The sequence below is a fragment of the Tympanuchus pallidicinctus genome, unplaced genomic scaffold (assembly GCF_026119805.1).
Source record: "Tympanuchus pallidicinctus isolate F22 unplaced genomic scaffold, pur_lepc_1.0 scaffold1, whole genome shotgun sequence".
Classification (NCBI taxonomy): domain Eukaryota; kingdom Metazoa; phylum Chordata; class Aves; order Galliformes; family Phasianidae; genus Tympanuchus; species Tympanuchus pallidicinctus.
The window spans coordinates 94,043,524-94,060,067 of record NW_026294618.1 but is presented as its reverse complement, the minus strand read 5'-3'; the positions used below and the strand labels follow the sequence as shown (position 1 = coordinate 94,060,067).

Sequence of the window (16,544 nt, the reverse complement as noted above, 5' to 3'; positions counted from 1 at the left end):
TTCTAAGATGAGTTTTTGTGGGCTGGTAGTTTTGTGGCAAAATGCAGTATGCATTCCAAGTGGAATTGGGTGAGTGAGTGGGAGGAAAGATCCTGAGGGTGGTCAAGCACAGAGATGGCATTCTGTCTCAGGAAAGGTTCTGCTACAGGCCTGGAGGCAAGAGAAATTGGTGGAAAGCATTGCTGCATGTGCATCTGACTACTATGCTTCTTCCTAGTCATCTGTATTCTCAGTGCCAGAGAGTGTGTGCTGCATCAGGTGCACTTCTGGTCTGACCATAAAATCCCACTTGCATTCTTATTTTAAGCTTCTATGAAGACAGAGAGAACAGGGAGAGAATGACAAGCGATCCATGCAGAGTTTTTACTACTCTGGTTTGTTTTTCTCTAAACAGAATTTGTCCCACCTTGAGCATCTTTCCACGGTGAAGGCATTAAGCCAATTTAAGGAGTCAGTGAGACTGGAGAGAATATTAGAATGGTGCAATTAGAGTTGATTAGACATGCTGAAATGAAGTAATGAATCTGGATTTCTAACACCCCCATGAGCACACGGCAGATGAAATGAAGAGGGAGAAATCTTGTGATTGGAAGTTTTGAGATATACCAACTACTGGGCCTTTTCAGGCAGAAAGGGTTTAATATGTAGTGCACATGTGTGAACCGCTGAATAATTTAGGCTCTCTCAAAGCAGGGCCAATGAAAAAGGTTCCTCAGGGCTGTCTCTCATTGAGTTTTGAATGTCTCCAGTGGTGAAGTTTCCTCACTTTTCTTGACATCTCTTTTAGTGTTTGACCACCAAAATGACAAGTATTCCAAAGAAGAAAGAAAATGAGTCATAAACATGACATTGGTTCTGTGGTACGAAATGATTGGTGCTGGGGATCCCTACTCTATGAGCACATTGGACTGAGATGAAGACACTGAAAGGTGCCTGAACATTATCATTTTTTAGTTGTTATTTTTAGTTTCATGGCATTGCTGATCCTCTTGGGAAGAGCAAGTCTCTGTGTGAGATTGCATCTGCTGAACTTTCCAAAGGGAACTGCAATAATATTTAAAATAAATATAGAAAAGAAAGGAGGAAGAGTCCCTAGATAGCCCATAGGTCTGCTCTTTCCAGTCTACTTAGGCTGCCTTTGGAAAATCCCCTGGTTGACCCGTCCTCAGATCATACCACACTGACTCATCTCACCTCTCTCTTTTTGGCTCTTTACCCTCTGATCACAGTTGAATACCTCACAAATGTAACCTAACAATCATAGGGAGGGAAGCTTGCTTTCCCTGCTCATGTCAGGACTATCCCATTGCTAGATCTCTTATATTTCTCCTCCAGTGAGTATCTCAGATGCTTCCATCTGCAAGCACACAAATTTCCCTCATAGAGAGATTTCCAGGAATTATATTTCCTTACTTGCTTTAAAGAAATACAATCTGGATGGAAGCATGGATTTTTCCTCAAGAAACATTGTGTGCAGAGTAATATCCTTAAATATAGCTAATGGTTATTGGTTGCTCCAAAAGACTGAGGCAGCCAATAGGGAGGACTGATCTCTCTATGTCACTCTTTCTGGTGCCATACCAGCTGAGGGTTGCTTTGTGACAGCCAAGTGCATGAATTGTTATCTCTGCTGTGCAGGTGTGGCAATTAAGAACAGGTTGCTAGGAATGAAGCACTTTTGGAGCAGCAAGCACCATTAATCCCATCCTCCCCAGTGCTGAGGTACTTCAGCATCTTAGGAAATGAAAGGAACAAAATCTCTCTATTCACACGGTTCCTCACAGCAGCAAGGATAATGCAGCTTTTGTGGCATCTGTCTCGCTTTTCTATCCATCACTTTCTAGCTCTCCTAGCCGGTTTCCACCAGATTTAAGAGTAGGGAAGAGATCTCACAGTGTTCAAGCAAAGTTTTACCCCTTCAGTGAGATGGCCATATAGCGAGACCTTGCAGGAGCAGTCATTGATGGAACAATAGAAATGTGAGGTGAAGACAGGCATGTCCAAGCCAAGGCCTGGCCCAGCCCGCCTGTGGCCACCCCAAGATTAAAACAAGTTTTGTAATTTATACATATGAACAATGTTACATATTTTAAGAGATCTGCTCCGAAAGTAATGCTTCTTATTTTAAGATGCTGGCTAGAGGTGTAAGAGGCGGATGCTGGTGGTATGGCAACAGAGTTTGAACCTTTCCACCAATATCACTTTACATTTTGTTTCCGTTTGACTGATGGCAGCAGAGGGGCAGTCCAACACAATGATGTTTGACTTAGTGTATGGAGCAAAGATGTGGAATTTTATTCCCCCATGCAGAAACAATGGCACTCATTGACATTCACTGACACTTGCTGAATGTTTCTGGTGAACAAACAGTGAATGTGAGCACAGTGAGGTGGTGGGTGCTGCATGTCAGCAGCAGTGACAAGGACAGTGGGCCACCTCCACTGGTGCAGATTATTGTGAGTGTGGCATGCAGGCTCTTGTTTATCTCTGGTGAAAATTCATAGCTAATGATGATGACCATGGACAAAAATAGAGTTTGTAACTGAGAATGTGCTCTATTAAATAGTGTAATTGTGCTCTTTGTATCTGCTGTCATTTCCATGGAAATAAATAGGTGGTATTAACTTTGGGGTGCCCCATGTGTATGTGGCTCAAGACAATTCCTCTTCACTCAGCATGGCCCAGGCAAGCCAAAATGTTGGACTTTCACATATTAAAATTTATTAAGCATCAAAGAATCTGCAGATGAGAGATTAAGCCCTTTAGCAAGGTACCCAGACTCCTCTCTTAAGGGTCATTTGAATTTTCTGTACAGCTGAGAAGAGGTTGGAAAGGGAGAGGTGGTGGACCAGTCCTTTGGGATCAGCCTCTGTCAGTGGATTTCCTGTGGATTGCTCAGTAGGTGGAACAGCAGTGGCAAACCACCAAAACCAGCGCATATAAATAACATTTTAAAATTAATCATCCCATTTCCTGCAAGTGATAAGAAAATGTGCCTTGTCTGCAAGTAATTTGTAGTCATTCATGGCAATTTCTAATATTTAAATACTAGGTAAATTAATTATTTGGCATTATTTTTAGTTAATTGCATTACTGTAATTGCAATGACTAAATAAATCAATTACTTTTTTTAAAAAAAGCCTCGGGCAAACATGGTAAATAAATTACTTACTATTTAATGGGAATTACTTGATGTTACAGAAAACAAAGGAGGAACAAATCCTTTTATGACATCAGCAAAATTCAATCACTGTCTGGGGAAAGGGATTTCAGTGCAATGTTACATCTTTATTTAACTTCCAAGATAATGTAATGAAATAGTGAGAATGCACGGGAGCCATGGGTCCGGCCTAACCTCCACACACTGTGAAGAGAGGCTAAAACATAATCTTCTGAACCATCTCAAATCAGGAAAAACATCCAGTGGCCAGCGCTAGTGCCAGGAAAGATGTGACAACAGACGGCATTAGAAGATGCCTGGACAAATGCCACCTATGCAGGGCAAAATAAATCTAGTGATAGAAGTTGCTAAAGAAGGAATGAAGAAGGTTCAGAGAACACTGTTTTAATGGCACTGGATGGAGGTTCCTGCTAGGCTGCACCTTGGACACCATCTAACAGCTCCTCTCTGGGGCTGGGCAGTGCACAGGGAAGTAATGGGCAACAACCTCCTCCGCTTGACCCGAGCTCCACTTGTGCTGGTGGCCAGTGGGAGCCTTTGTGCCCATGGACTTGCCAGCAATAAAAATAACTGCTGAGTTCTTCCTGGTAATTTTCCCTCAGAGAACACGCTCAATTTGCATTTTTCTATCCAGCCAGCACTTTCACACAACTTAAAGGAGTTTAATTATCTTCAGGAGCTCAAATTATGTCTGACGAGCTTTAAATTGGGCAAGCGCTTCAGTAATAACTGTGAGAAGGCAGACAGGCAGATAAGGTATGCAGTGTGCAAACTCTGTCTCATTATGAAAGTGGGGTTAGAGCCCACCAGAGCTTAGTTTAAATAGGCTCCTTATTATTTCTGGTTGCATGTCTACTCTTCTTACTAAAGTTATGACTGGCTTTTAAGTTGCTTTGCTTGAGATGATGAAAAACCAAGCTAGAATCAGAAAACGTGAAATTTTTACTCACGGTAAATAACACCTCTGTGTTTCTGGATGCTTCAGAAACTAGGTTAGCATGTAAAAATAGTCTCTTTGGTGAGTCGGAAATCATCTCAAAACACTGAAGGAGGATGGTTACGCAAAGTCTAGTAAAAGAATGCCAGGAACATCATTACTTTTATTGTGGTTACGTGTTTAAAATACAATTACTCAGGGGAAAAACATTTTTAATGGGATATTTTCAGAAAGAAATGCCACGTGGCACATGCATGTGCTGACACAGGGGTACTGCTCCTGGTGGTGCCCCTCAGCCTGGCCACGCTGCTCAGCCTGACAGGACCCAATGGAGCTCCCTCCAAGTGAAAATCCATGCAAGCTGCCTGAATGCTAGCACAATGCTGAATGCTAGCCTGGTGAGGATCTCATCTTTGCTTGATTAGTTCAATTCCAGCCATAAATATCCCCTCGCCATACAGCCAACATGGCACTTTCTCACTGGGGACTTCCTGACAAATGCAGGTGGTTTCTCACAGGGAAGTAGGTGATGTTCTTTCCAATACATAAGCTGTTCTGCCAAACCTCAAATCTGTCCTCCAAAGCACTGGGGTAGTGGGAATCCCAAAAGGAAGAAGCAGCAGCTTTTGGAAAGTTTCATTTTCCAGAGAAGTGCCAGGATGCTTTGCCAGTGGGTAGCGCTCCCAGGGACATAGGTTTGCATGTGGTTCTGCCAAGAGGGAACAGCTGATATTGAGTCCTGCACCAGAAGAGGCCTGCTAGACTGCCCTTACATCACCAGGCCAAAAAGGGAAGAAATCTGGAGACAGCAGTTTTGAAACTTTTGGCCTGACCCAAGGAGATGCAGGGATCTCACCCATGTCTACTTTCACACCTAGCCAAAAAGGGGATTCTCCAGCTGCATACACATGGGTAATTTTGCTGTTTGCAGCTTGAACCTCTCACACAGGCCTGAGAAGCTCCCCACTGCCAGGTCATATCCAGGATGCAGAGCTTACCCTTGCCACTCCTACTGATGTGCTGTCAGAAATTGTTGCATTACAATTGCTGAACATCCAGTGTGCCTCAGTTGCATCCCTGATTGCATCAATTAACAACAAATCAAATGAGGAGCCATTGTGGGTTCAAAATAGACTTAACGAGATCTCTCTGTTGCCTTTATTTTAAAATGATGCCCCACAGCTGGGATGTAGATATTGCTGTAGAAGTTTATTCTTGTTGGTCTGAGCTTTGCTTTGGAACAGTCTCCTCTGCACTGATGCTAGGTGCTGCCCGTGAAGCGAGCCTCATAGCTACAAAGAGTTCAACTCTGATGTCTGGTACTGGAAAATTCTTGTTTTGAAGACTTGGAGTCACCTACAGAAGACAGCGTGCTAGAGCATAAGACTACTAAGGTCTGCAAAGTTCTCCAGTATTAAGGTAACAGTGAGTATAAAGTAATATATAATAAGATCTTTTTGGGCTGGGTAACCCACAAGCAGATTCAGCAGCAGCATATTCTGGCTGTGGCAGGTCCTAGCTCTGTGCTCAAAGTTTGTTTTGAAGAGTTCTGTACTATAATGGTAACGGAACAGTGTGTTACTGTAACTGGCGGGTTTTTTTTTTTTTTTTACTTTTTTATTTTTTTTTAATAAGCTTTTCCTTTTTCTGGCAAATACCACTGGTCACAAGATGCAGGTAGTGGTGCTGATGGAAGGAAGTCATCTTTCATCTTGCCTGCTGAATCCCTTTGGAAGGCTTCATTACCATGCAAATGGAGATTGTACCCAGCGTAATAGAAATACACCTGTCAGACTGCACTCATTTATAACATCAAATGTTAGCATAACTGGGATTTATAGAGCAGGTGAATTTAATCTGGGGCTGGTTAAACGTGGCCCAGCACAGGAAACAACAAGGGTTAATTATGCTTCAGGAATTCTGGCATCTTTCTGGTGAACAATTCATTCTGTTGGACATACAAGCTGCTGTGATACTGGGACACTTTTGACCTTGAAATGGCGGAGGAGATCTTTGACAAAGAAATTGCAAAGCTGACAAATGAGAGTGTAGCTGACATAGGTATGAGCAGCAATGAAAATATGCTGAAGTAAAGGTGGGAAATGAGCATCTAACTCAGCCATAATTTTGTAAGGAATTGAGTTGTTATCTGAGTTATTTTGGGGCAAGCCTTCAGGGAGACATCTTGTCCATGGTGATGAATGCAATGAGATGAAAGAAAGGAGGTTACTGATATGTCCTGCTGTAGGAAAGCTTTAGGTGACCCAAGGGCAGTTCATGAGCCCCTGGGCCACAGGCTGTTGAGTGCAACAGTACAGGCTGGAAGCCTGCAACATGCAGGTATGTGAGCTGGGAAACAGAGTGGGTGGGAATATCATGGGACCTCAGGATCCAGAGGAAGCAAGTGCATTGAGCATACAATGTTGCTCTTTCTCTTCCTTTCTGTGTGGAGCCCACCCTTAGGCATAACTGGCCTTGACTTGGACAGGGTTCCTGAAGACAGAGGTAGTTATCTGTCTTACTGGATAGGCCTAACACAGAAAGGGTACCTAGCTGAAAAATGGCTGTCCTGTTTATAGCTGTCATGAGATGTTAACTCCTCTGCAGAGTGATTTGTTCCATCCTGGGACACAATGAAGAAAAATGGTGCAAATCAACCTCCTGAAGTGTCTGCCTTCTCCATGACCTGCAAAGGGTCTTTGGGCAAGACAGTTTCCACTAGGTATCATAGAATCAGATGTGGGAAGGTAACGTGGGGCAATTTTTCCTCTGAATGGTAATACTATCTCATGAAAATGGAGTTGAGTTGCAGAAGATGCTCGCAGGTTTACTCTCAGCTGCCTGTCATGGAACAATATCCTGCTTTTGGTGTTATGTGAAATTAGCAAGGCAAGTCATGGCTATGTCCTGAATCTCAGTAGATATCTTGCTTTTTGTAATAGCCCTGAACTAGAGATGAATCAGCTGTAGGTCCTGCATCTCATCTACATCAATCAGCTTTTGTGAATGTGTCTTCGAATGATGATTCCAGGCAAATAACTTATTGACATATTAAAATTGGCATGTTCACAGTGCAAAGTGTTTGCCAATGCCTATTTATTGTATTTACAGTGGCAATACTGGCAGAAAGCCGGGGAAAATGAGTTTGGGCCCGATTAACTTTCAAAGGCCCTGAGAGAAAAAAGATGAAAACAAGTTTTCAATTCATACAGGAAATCACATGCAGAGCCTACGTGTTTAACCTGAGCTCCAGGATGTGTGCGCTGCTGGAAACTTAAAAATGAGTTACTGGTTTTTATGTCTAGATACGTCATAATAAAAATGTCTTGAAGTGCAACATTTTATTATGCTTTTCCAAGTATTTGGAAGGGACTAATTTAGAATGCCTCTGCCTTGCATAGCAAGTATTATTTATATCACTGCACTACTGATTTCCAGGGCTATTACCTTCTCCACAAAAGAAAATGAAGAACAGGTGGTCCAGCAACCAAAAAGTATTCCTTTAGTGGTTAATGTTAAAATGACCCCTACGGAACTCAAAAGAAAATTCCTTGGTCATAGTGTTGGTGCCTGTTTGTGGTTTTTGTTTCTTTTTTTTTTTTTTAATGGAACATAACCTTTGAAATAGTTAGGCTTTCTTATTTGTGGTTTTGATGTATCAAAAACATATCAAACACTAGATAATCAATTTCCATGTTCCCCTGCAACATTCCTTCCTTGCCCTGCTCTACAGAAAGGCACAGAGGTTAAAAAAAAAAAAAAAAAAAAAAAAAAAAAAAGTTTTTTATCTAAATATTTCCCTTAGAAGTATAGTTCTACAATCAATTGCATTTGTTGCTTTCTGTGTCTGTAAGCAGCAGCAGTAGTAAGGAAGGAAGGTGTAAACTTTGCATAGGAACATTTTTGATACACATACTATACATAGTTGCCAGCTTGGAAACATGCTGGGTCTGCAAGCAGAAGTCTCCAAATCCAGGGGCAAGAACTGATGAAAGCCACATTTACAGAACTCAGCTCACCATCTCTCCTCTTCAGATGTGTCTGTTGTTGCTGCCCCTTGTACCTCGTGCTGGGTTTACCTGCAACTGCAGTTACTCCTGTACTTGCAACAGGGCAAACAGGTCAGAAGGAATGTTTCAGTCACAGAGAATGTGCTGGTCTGGGGGCTGCTTTTCAGTTAAGCGTTCAAGTTGTTGAAATATGTCTTTTCCTACAGTTGTGCTTTTTTTCTTCTCTTTACGTTCTCTTTAATCTTTCTATGCAATATTATGTTATGATAGGCAGGTTGGGAATGGCTTTGAACACATGGGCTTGTCTAAGCATCTGTACCTCCAGCTCTATGCACAGATACAGAGCCTTGGGTATTCTGCAGGCATTTTCCTGGGATGTTAATAAATTAGACTCGCATTCTTTCTTCAGCTGCAATGCTGGTTGACCCCTTTATACAGTGCTAACCCAAGCACTGTAGAAATCACCTTATGCTTAATTGTCTTCCAGACAAGCTACCTGCTACAGGATTTAGTTCTTACAGATTTTTTTTCCCCTGTAGATGTTCTAAGCCCTGGTAACATATTTTAGTAAGAGTTTTTATAGCTTTGTTAGCAAATCAGTGTTTTCAGTATTTAAACTCTTTGATAATATCCTACTGAAGCCAAAGACTTTCTTACTGATTGATGTACTTAATTTTCACAACATCCTCTCTTTCAGTAGCACAGTGCAACAACACCCTTTGCAAATGAACAGAGGATAGATTGTATCTACAGCAGTACAAAAAAGAAAAAAAAAAAAATATAACTCCATGGTAATGCACCTTCTTCCATTCTTTGATCAGAAGTGGGGACCCTTAGCACTGGAGAATGTCACTGAATGCTCTATAATATTTCTTCCAAGACATCATTGTCTCTCTGGCATGGGAGAGTTTGATTTTGTTAATGATGCAGTTTTCCATGAGATCTAGAGGCTTAGATTAGGAATTTGTAGTTGGTTAGGGGCTGAAATAATTGAGGAGAGAAACAGATCAGTGTGGAGAATTTTGATTTTCTTCTGGAGAAATGCAACCTGGAAGTTCTGAACTTTTCCCCTGACCTTTAATGAGGGAGAAGGGACCCCAAACCCCAAATAATTTTTGGCAATGGGAGAGAATTTTCTGAAAGAACTGCCACAGCAAAAACTCTCATTATGTGGAGGATGGAAGCCATCCATTTCTGCCCATGTTTCTTTGCACTTCACTGAAGTTATCTACATTGATTTATTTTATTTTATTTTATTTTTTATTTTATTTTATTTCTCCAGCTAATCCAGACACAGCCCATCCTGTCCCCCAAAGTGCTTGGTACTGTTCTTGAGACAGAGTCATCCACAAGTTTTATGAGTTCACTCTCTTGGCTGTATTTTCCTCTTTGCAAAGAGAATGTCATGCAAGACAATTTCATATTCTTAATAAACTCAAGAAATATCACATCTGCTGCTTCCTCTTTATCCACTTGGCTGGTTACTCTGACAAGGAGTGAAATTAGAAATGCTTTGAGAGAGCTGGTTCTTGAATAATCTATTCTGGCTCTTTTTATCAGCTTGTTATTCCCTAGATGACTACAAAGGTGTTGTTTAAAATTGTTTTTCTGTCTCTCTGAGTATGAGTTTACTTCAATTTCCTGAGTTGTTCCTTGTCTCCTGAAAGGTGAACAATTTCGCTTGCTCTCCTCAGTTGCTCAGGTAGAGGGAATTCATACTGATAGTTCCTGAAGGCCTGGGGATGTCCCCAGTGTGGAAGGGAGAATTTCAGCTGTTCCTTGGGGCACTGTTACTTCTCTAGATATTCTTTAACCAGGTCTTTTCCTACTTTGGTCTTCATTCCTACATCCTTGTTTAAATGTATTAAGATGGAAGTCACAGTTTACATTTGCTGAGAAGGATGATGGAAACAAAGGTCTCCTTGGCACACCGAATTAGGGTGGAGAAGACTGAACTGTTACCAGCATGGGGAGTGACTGGGGTGCTCCAAACAGTTTCTCTCTGCTGATGAATTGAACATGAAGAGATCCATAATGTAGAATGAGACCAAATTACGTTTCCTAACCAGACATTTCCTTTGTAAATATTCCTTTGGAGCCTTAAATATGTGATTGGAGAAGATGTAACTGAGGCAGGGGAGTGAAGGCAGAATCACTTACAGATGTGGCTACAGAAAGATATTTTTGTGACAAGCTCAGTAGACAAAGGGTCAGGAAGTGCTTTCCGGCTTGCCAAACGTAAGCAATGTCTAATAGTTTATAAATGCATGAGCTATCTTTGAAACACATATCCATCTCTTTGCTAAGGGCCAGAGCATCATCTCCCCTTGGTTCCTGTTTTGTGATTCCAGCCACGTCACTTTAAATAGAGAGATGTGTGCTGGCCAGAGGAACAATTTAATCAGCTCTCAGAGCTATAATGTGAGTCCAGAGTTCTGCCACAAAATGACTTGTGAGATTTTTTTTTTTTTAAAAGACTGCATGTAGGTTAATTTTTTGCCTACCAAATGGCTTTTAAGCCTTTAGAGATTTATCTTGTCAATCTTCGGCTAAGAAGATTGAAAACTAAAAAACAAGAAAGTTATTGCCTTCTACCATAGCTCCAAGGCAAGGATCAGAAGGAAAAAAACTACAAGTACTGTGGAAAAATGTACTTCATCGATGCATTACTAGTTTTATGCATGGAGCTTCCCCAGTGCATGAAAACCTTTACTATCAATTAACAAAAGCCAAAGGTCTTCATAAGTGGTGTTCTCTGTAGCTCTTTGCCTCTGAGTTGTGTTAGTTCTGTATTTCTTTGTGCACAGTGAGTTCAGCTATGATCTTCCAATGGCCAGACTAAGCAAGGAGGAGTGATTTTTGCCAGAGCCAGCAGGATGGATCAACTGGTTGCAATGCTGAGGGCTGGTCTCAGCAGATCCTGCAGGGGAATAAGATCTACTGGGAGTTCCAGAAGTAAATTGGGAGTACTCAGAAGATCTGAAAAGCACAGCATAGCACACTTGCTGAATGCTGAATCTTCCTCTGTCAAGATCCTGTTTCAATTCTGCTTCAGTTAAGATTAAGATTTTGTTTGAATTAAGCACCTCTCCTATAAGGAAAGGTTGAGGGAACTGGGCTTGTTTAGCTGAGAGAAGAGAAAGCTGTGGGGAATCCTCATTGCAGCATTCCAGTACTCGAGGGGAGCTTATATGTGGGAGGGGGACTGACTTTTTTATGTGGTCTGATAGTGATAGGACAAGGGGGAATGTCATTAAACTAAAATAGGGGAGATTTAGATGCTAGGAAGAAATTTTTTTTACTCAGAGGGCAGCGAGGCCCTGGCACTGGAAGTATGGGGAGGGAGCAGAGGTTGTTTTGAAATGACAGGTACCCATGAATGGAATGGGGACGCTTGGAAGGAACAGAGACATTCTGGTTGTGTGCTAGCAGGAATTTATTCTCAGAAAGAGTGGTGAGGCAGTGGCACAGGCTGCCCACAGAGGTGGTGGAGCTGCCATCCCTGGAGGTGTTCAGGTGGAGGTGTATCACTAAGAGACATGGATAGAGGGCATGGTGAGGGTAGGTTGGTGTTGGACTTGATGATCTTGGAGGTCTCTCCTAACTTTAGTCATTCTATGATTCTACAATATCAGTTTGAGCACCTGTGTTCTCTAGCAGTTGCAGCCTTTACTGACTGACTTGGGAGATGTCTGAGCTTCACCATTGTCCCATGCCAGGCAGCTCACCACAGCCACATAATGGGGCAACCTGAAAATTTAAGCTCCCTGGGGGAATATATTAGAAACTAGGCTATTTTTGAAAGCATGTATAAATGCTACCTGGAAGTAAAAAAGACTTAGCAGAAGATTCTCATCTGTATTTTCAAAGACATTGCTAACTTGCCAAAGTTCTCTTTAATAGTGTTTCACACATCACAGACTTGAGACATTGAAAGACATCCCATCCTTTTAATTATTGTCTCTTTCTCTCAAGGAGATGTCACTATGGAAAAAACTATAAAAAAAGAAAGGGAAATAATGAATATCATTATGATAGGGAAAAAATAACAGGTAATATTCAAAAGGCAAACAAGGTTATTATGATCTGAAAGTCAGGAAAGGAATAATTTCAGCACCAATAAAGTTGTCATCATAAAAGCATTTTATAGAAAGGGCAAAGAAAGACTGCAATACAAAAGTATTCATAAAATCCAATTTGAGAAATAAGTGTATGTAGGAAGTCCAGTGTGTTCTGAATCTATCCATCAAATTCAGATAGATTTTTAATGCCATGCGTCCGTGTGTTTTAGATATCTGTGGAAAATAAATATTGTTTCATACTGTCTGCTGTATATAATTATCTTCAAATTAGAGCTTGGTGCCAAGTTGTTTGATAGTAGTTTGATAGTAATTAGTGAAAGGAGAGATCCTCTCACTATTAGCACTTTCCCTTGTGTGGAAAAAAAACCACCAATGAAGGTGTTTATGGAAGGCTGTCTTTTGGATTTAATAATAATGCTGACAATGATCTTGAATATCTTGTAGCCTTTCCCACCTTCAGATTGCCTTCTTAACTAATCACATTCTTATTCTGAAACATTTTCCTCTTCCTGTCAAGGAAATTGGCTCTGTGTGGACAGCTGAATGACAAAAGCAGTCAGTGTGTAAAGTCACTGTTATAAATAGCTGGGGAGGTCTGAAAGCTTTGCATCTGTGGTGTGTTCCAGTGCTCACTAGGCTTAGGGGTAAAGACCCCAAAGACTGGATGTCAAACCAAGCCCTCACAGGATGAGCAGGGACACACTGACTCTGTGGAAATAAGTCTTTCTCCAGCCCAGACCCCAGGTTGTTTGTCTCTGTGCTGTATTCTGGGGACCCTGTAAGAAAAAGCAGCGAGAAGTGAACTAAGTATGACCCAAAGATGTTTCTGCTCAGGATTTGATTCCTGGCCCTTTTTATAACCATTCAGCACCTGAGATCTAAGGCAACTTCAGATCCTTTTGGGGGTTTTGGAGATGGTAGGCTGTCTTGAATGCTTTCCATTGCTTTCAACAGCCAGTGGCTCTGAAACAGACTAAGAAGAGGTTAAAGAGACTTTGATCTTTCAGGCTGAAGCAGGAAGTAGGAAGAAAAAAAAAAAGATATTTTAGCAAACGTAGGGTATTTTTCTTATTCTTTTCTTTTTTCTTTTTTTTTTCTTTTTTTTTTTTTTCCAATCAGGGGTGTTTTTCCATTTCCACCTACAGTGTCTACAGCAAACTTACCTAGAAAGATTAGAGACACTTCAGACTTATTGCCATGTTCACATTTAACTAGCCTTGAGTCTGGAACTGCAGAGAACTACACTCAGTGCTCTCAAGTCCAAGTCCTTCACCTACTATTTTAAGAAAGTTGCCCCTGCAGGTATTAAATAACCACAAAGTGCTGCTGCAGCAGAGCTGAGGATTTTCTAATAATGTTAAAACTAACACATCAGGTTTTGCTTGGCAGCATTGGCACAAAATTCTGTTATGAACCACAAGTATCTCTTAAGCTCTCATAAAAATAAAGCTAAATACTTTCCTAGTGCCAGACCTGATGCTGGCTGAAGTCAATAGATGTGGCCTGTTGATGCCAATGGAGACACAATGCTTAACAGGCTGAAAATTAGCCTCATCTTGCCAGATGTTTCTAAAAGCCTTTCCAGAGCTCTCTGTGTACTGTAGCAGTATCTAGTAGCTTTTGGGTAAAGGAGGAAAGAAGATTTTCTAGTAACTCCTGAAAATAGTTGCGATTTTTGGTAAGCCTGTCAAGCTGAAATTTCATGTGCATTGTGCAAATGATAGCACCTGGAGAGATACAAATCCATATGGATTTTCCCTGGTGCACATTCAGCTGCCATCCATGGGAACTGTGCCTTTTTCAGGCAGTGGGAGAAAATTCAGCGCCTCTGATCTGAGGAGGAACGCAACACTTCTTTGGAGGAGACCAGTCTGATGTGCAAGACACTTTTAAAAATTCTCACTATAGCTTTTTAAGCAAACATGAAATCATTGCTGATAATGTTTGCCTTGCTGTCAGCGGTGATAGGAAGGTAAAGAATGAAAAAAGGAGGGATGGAATCCATAGCAATCTGGATGATTTAAGAAAGTATGTTTGTAATGCATGGAAATATTATTCCTCCAGGAAAAAGAAACTTACCAACAGAAGAGGCTGAGTCCTGGGAAGCCATCAGTCAGCTAAGGATGTGGTGCCAGAGTGGATCTGCAGCTCATGGGACCAGGATGTGATCTGTGAATGTTGTATATCTTTAAATGCATGCAATTTCTGCTTTATTTGCTTTACACTGGGCTCTTAGGAGTGCCTTTTCCTTTGAAGGGACCCTGGTGGCATCAGCCAGATGGCATTTCCACCACTCGGGGTAATCACAGAGAGGGAGCAGCAAAGCCAGGAGAGGTGTTTTATACAAAAGTGCCCTCTTTAACAGGGACACTGCTGTCTGTCAAAGGTTGAACTGATCTTTTCAGCAGTAGTTTTTTTGTCTTCTACCCACCTGCCTAATTTTCATGGTATTTGAAGGAATTAAGCATTTTTTTGGTGTGTCTTTCATATCATGCCAGCTTTAGACACTGCACTGGGAAAGTTTTAAGGGAAGAAAAAAAGCAGTAGCTGTTGACAGACACACAGACATTTTCTTGGGCAACCAGGGTAAAAAGCTGTCTTTGTGTGTTATAAGGCTATATTCTTGATGTACACAGTAAAATATGAGAAGATTTTTTGGTCTGATTGATTTTTCAGCCATGTTAATGAGCAGTATGTGAAGCAATTACAAATAATTAAGGTAATTATAAACCATGTAATTTGACAAAGTTGCAGTGGTAGCATTTAAATACTTGCCTATTTATATTAGGATTTTAAACTGGGGTCAAGTTTTACAGGCAGGATGTCAGGGAGAGGGCAATTTGGTAATTCTCTCCATGGTTATGGATGCAGGCATCCATGACAACATGGCAGGTCTGTCAAGTGTTTCCCAGAGTGCCCAAAGGCTCTGTCCAGACACTGGTCTTGGCAGGAGGTGTAGCTGAGCATCTGCTCATCCACTGCCTCAGGTGTGCTCAAGGTCCTGCCACAGCCCCTGCTTCCCAGCCACACATCCTCTTGCCTTCTGTCTGAAAATAACGGCTATGCGTGCCAAGAGCTGTATGTCAGAGCTCCTCTGAAACAGATACCTGTGCAGATTCATCTCTGTCATATGGTTGGGAATTGTTTAAATGAAGACCAAAAAGGCATTTTTATGCTGCCTGCTGCAGCCATGTATTTTATAACTTTGCTTAGAGCTTTCAGCCACTGCCTGAACTACAGATGGGGAGACAGGGAGGTACTGGTGAAGAAAATTTCAATTTCCATTCCAGTTGGTTTTTCTTGATGCCAACAGTTGCCCATGACACTTTCCAGTGGTCATGCTGTTGTCACAGCTGTATCCATTTGCTCAGCAGAGCTTTGGGGATAGTTGGAAGTTTCCAAAGTTACTCTTTTGCTTTCCAAGGAACTGAAACACTCTGAGAAAAAGAGAAACCTTTAAAGAAAGAATATGGAAAAAGAAGCCCTTCCTTCTCTCCTTAAAATCATAGAATCATAGAATTGTTTGAGTTGGAAGGGACCCTTAAGGGCCATTTGGTCCAACCCCCCTGCAGTGAACAGACACACCTACAGCTCCATAAGGTGCTCAGAGGTCCAGCTTGACCTTGAGTGTCTCCAGATTCACCCACCACCTCTCTGTGCAAACTGGGCCAGTGTCTCACCACCCTGATTGTAAACATTTTCCTTATATCCAGTCCAAATCTCCCTTCTTTTAGTTTGAAACCATTTTCCCGTGTCGTATCACAACAGACCCTGCTAGACAGTCTGTTCCCTTCTTTCTTATAGCTTGCCTGGTTTCTCAACAGCATGCTTCTAAACTGGTACTTTTCACAGCCCCATTCTTGCTCAGCCATCTTTGGACGCAGGAAGCAAAGCTTGCAGCTATCTGGAATCTTCCACATCCTCAAACTTCATCTATCCCACATTTTTTTACCCAGCAAAGAACAGTGTCAGAAGTCTTGTTCTGTCTCCCTCCTTGTTCTCCCTGTGAGATGTTAGGAAGTGCTGAGTTCTTGTCATCCTGCCCAACTCCTGGGATGTTGCTCATGTTGCATTAGGGCTGCACAGCTTGGAAAGATGCTTACTCTCTTCCCTATGCTCTACACCAACACATTTTCTCTATCTGAAAACAGCTAGCAATAAGTCCTCGGGTCTACCACTTCAGTTAATTCATGCCACTTTTTTGCTGCTCTGAGATACTCTCAGGCCAACTGGAATGGGATTGAGTTGGCAAGAAGGCGCTCAGAAATGCAACCCTCCAGATGCTTGCCTTGGCTATTGCATACTTTGATACCTCTTATTCCGCTGTTGAACAC

General features: G+C 41.7%; 1 long non-coding RNA gene across 1 annotated transcript; it reads left to right on the top strand.

The window, feature by feature from the left end:
- The first annotated feature begins 5,322 nt into the window (after nt 1-5,322).
- LOC128081224 (uncharacterized) lies at nt 5,323-14,771 on the top strand. The gene is made up of 3 exons (XR_008207038.1): nt 5,323-5,537; nt 6,726-6,865; nt 14,275-14,771. It is a non-coding gene; the product is annotated as an uncharacterized LOC128081224 (long non-coding RNA).
- The last annotated feature ends 1,773 nt before the right edge of the window (nt 14,772-16,544 follow it).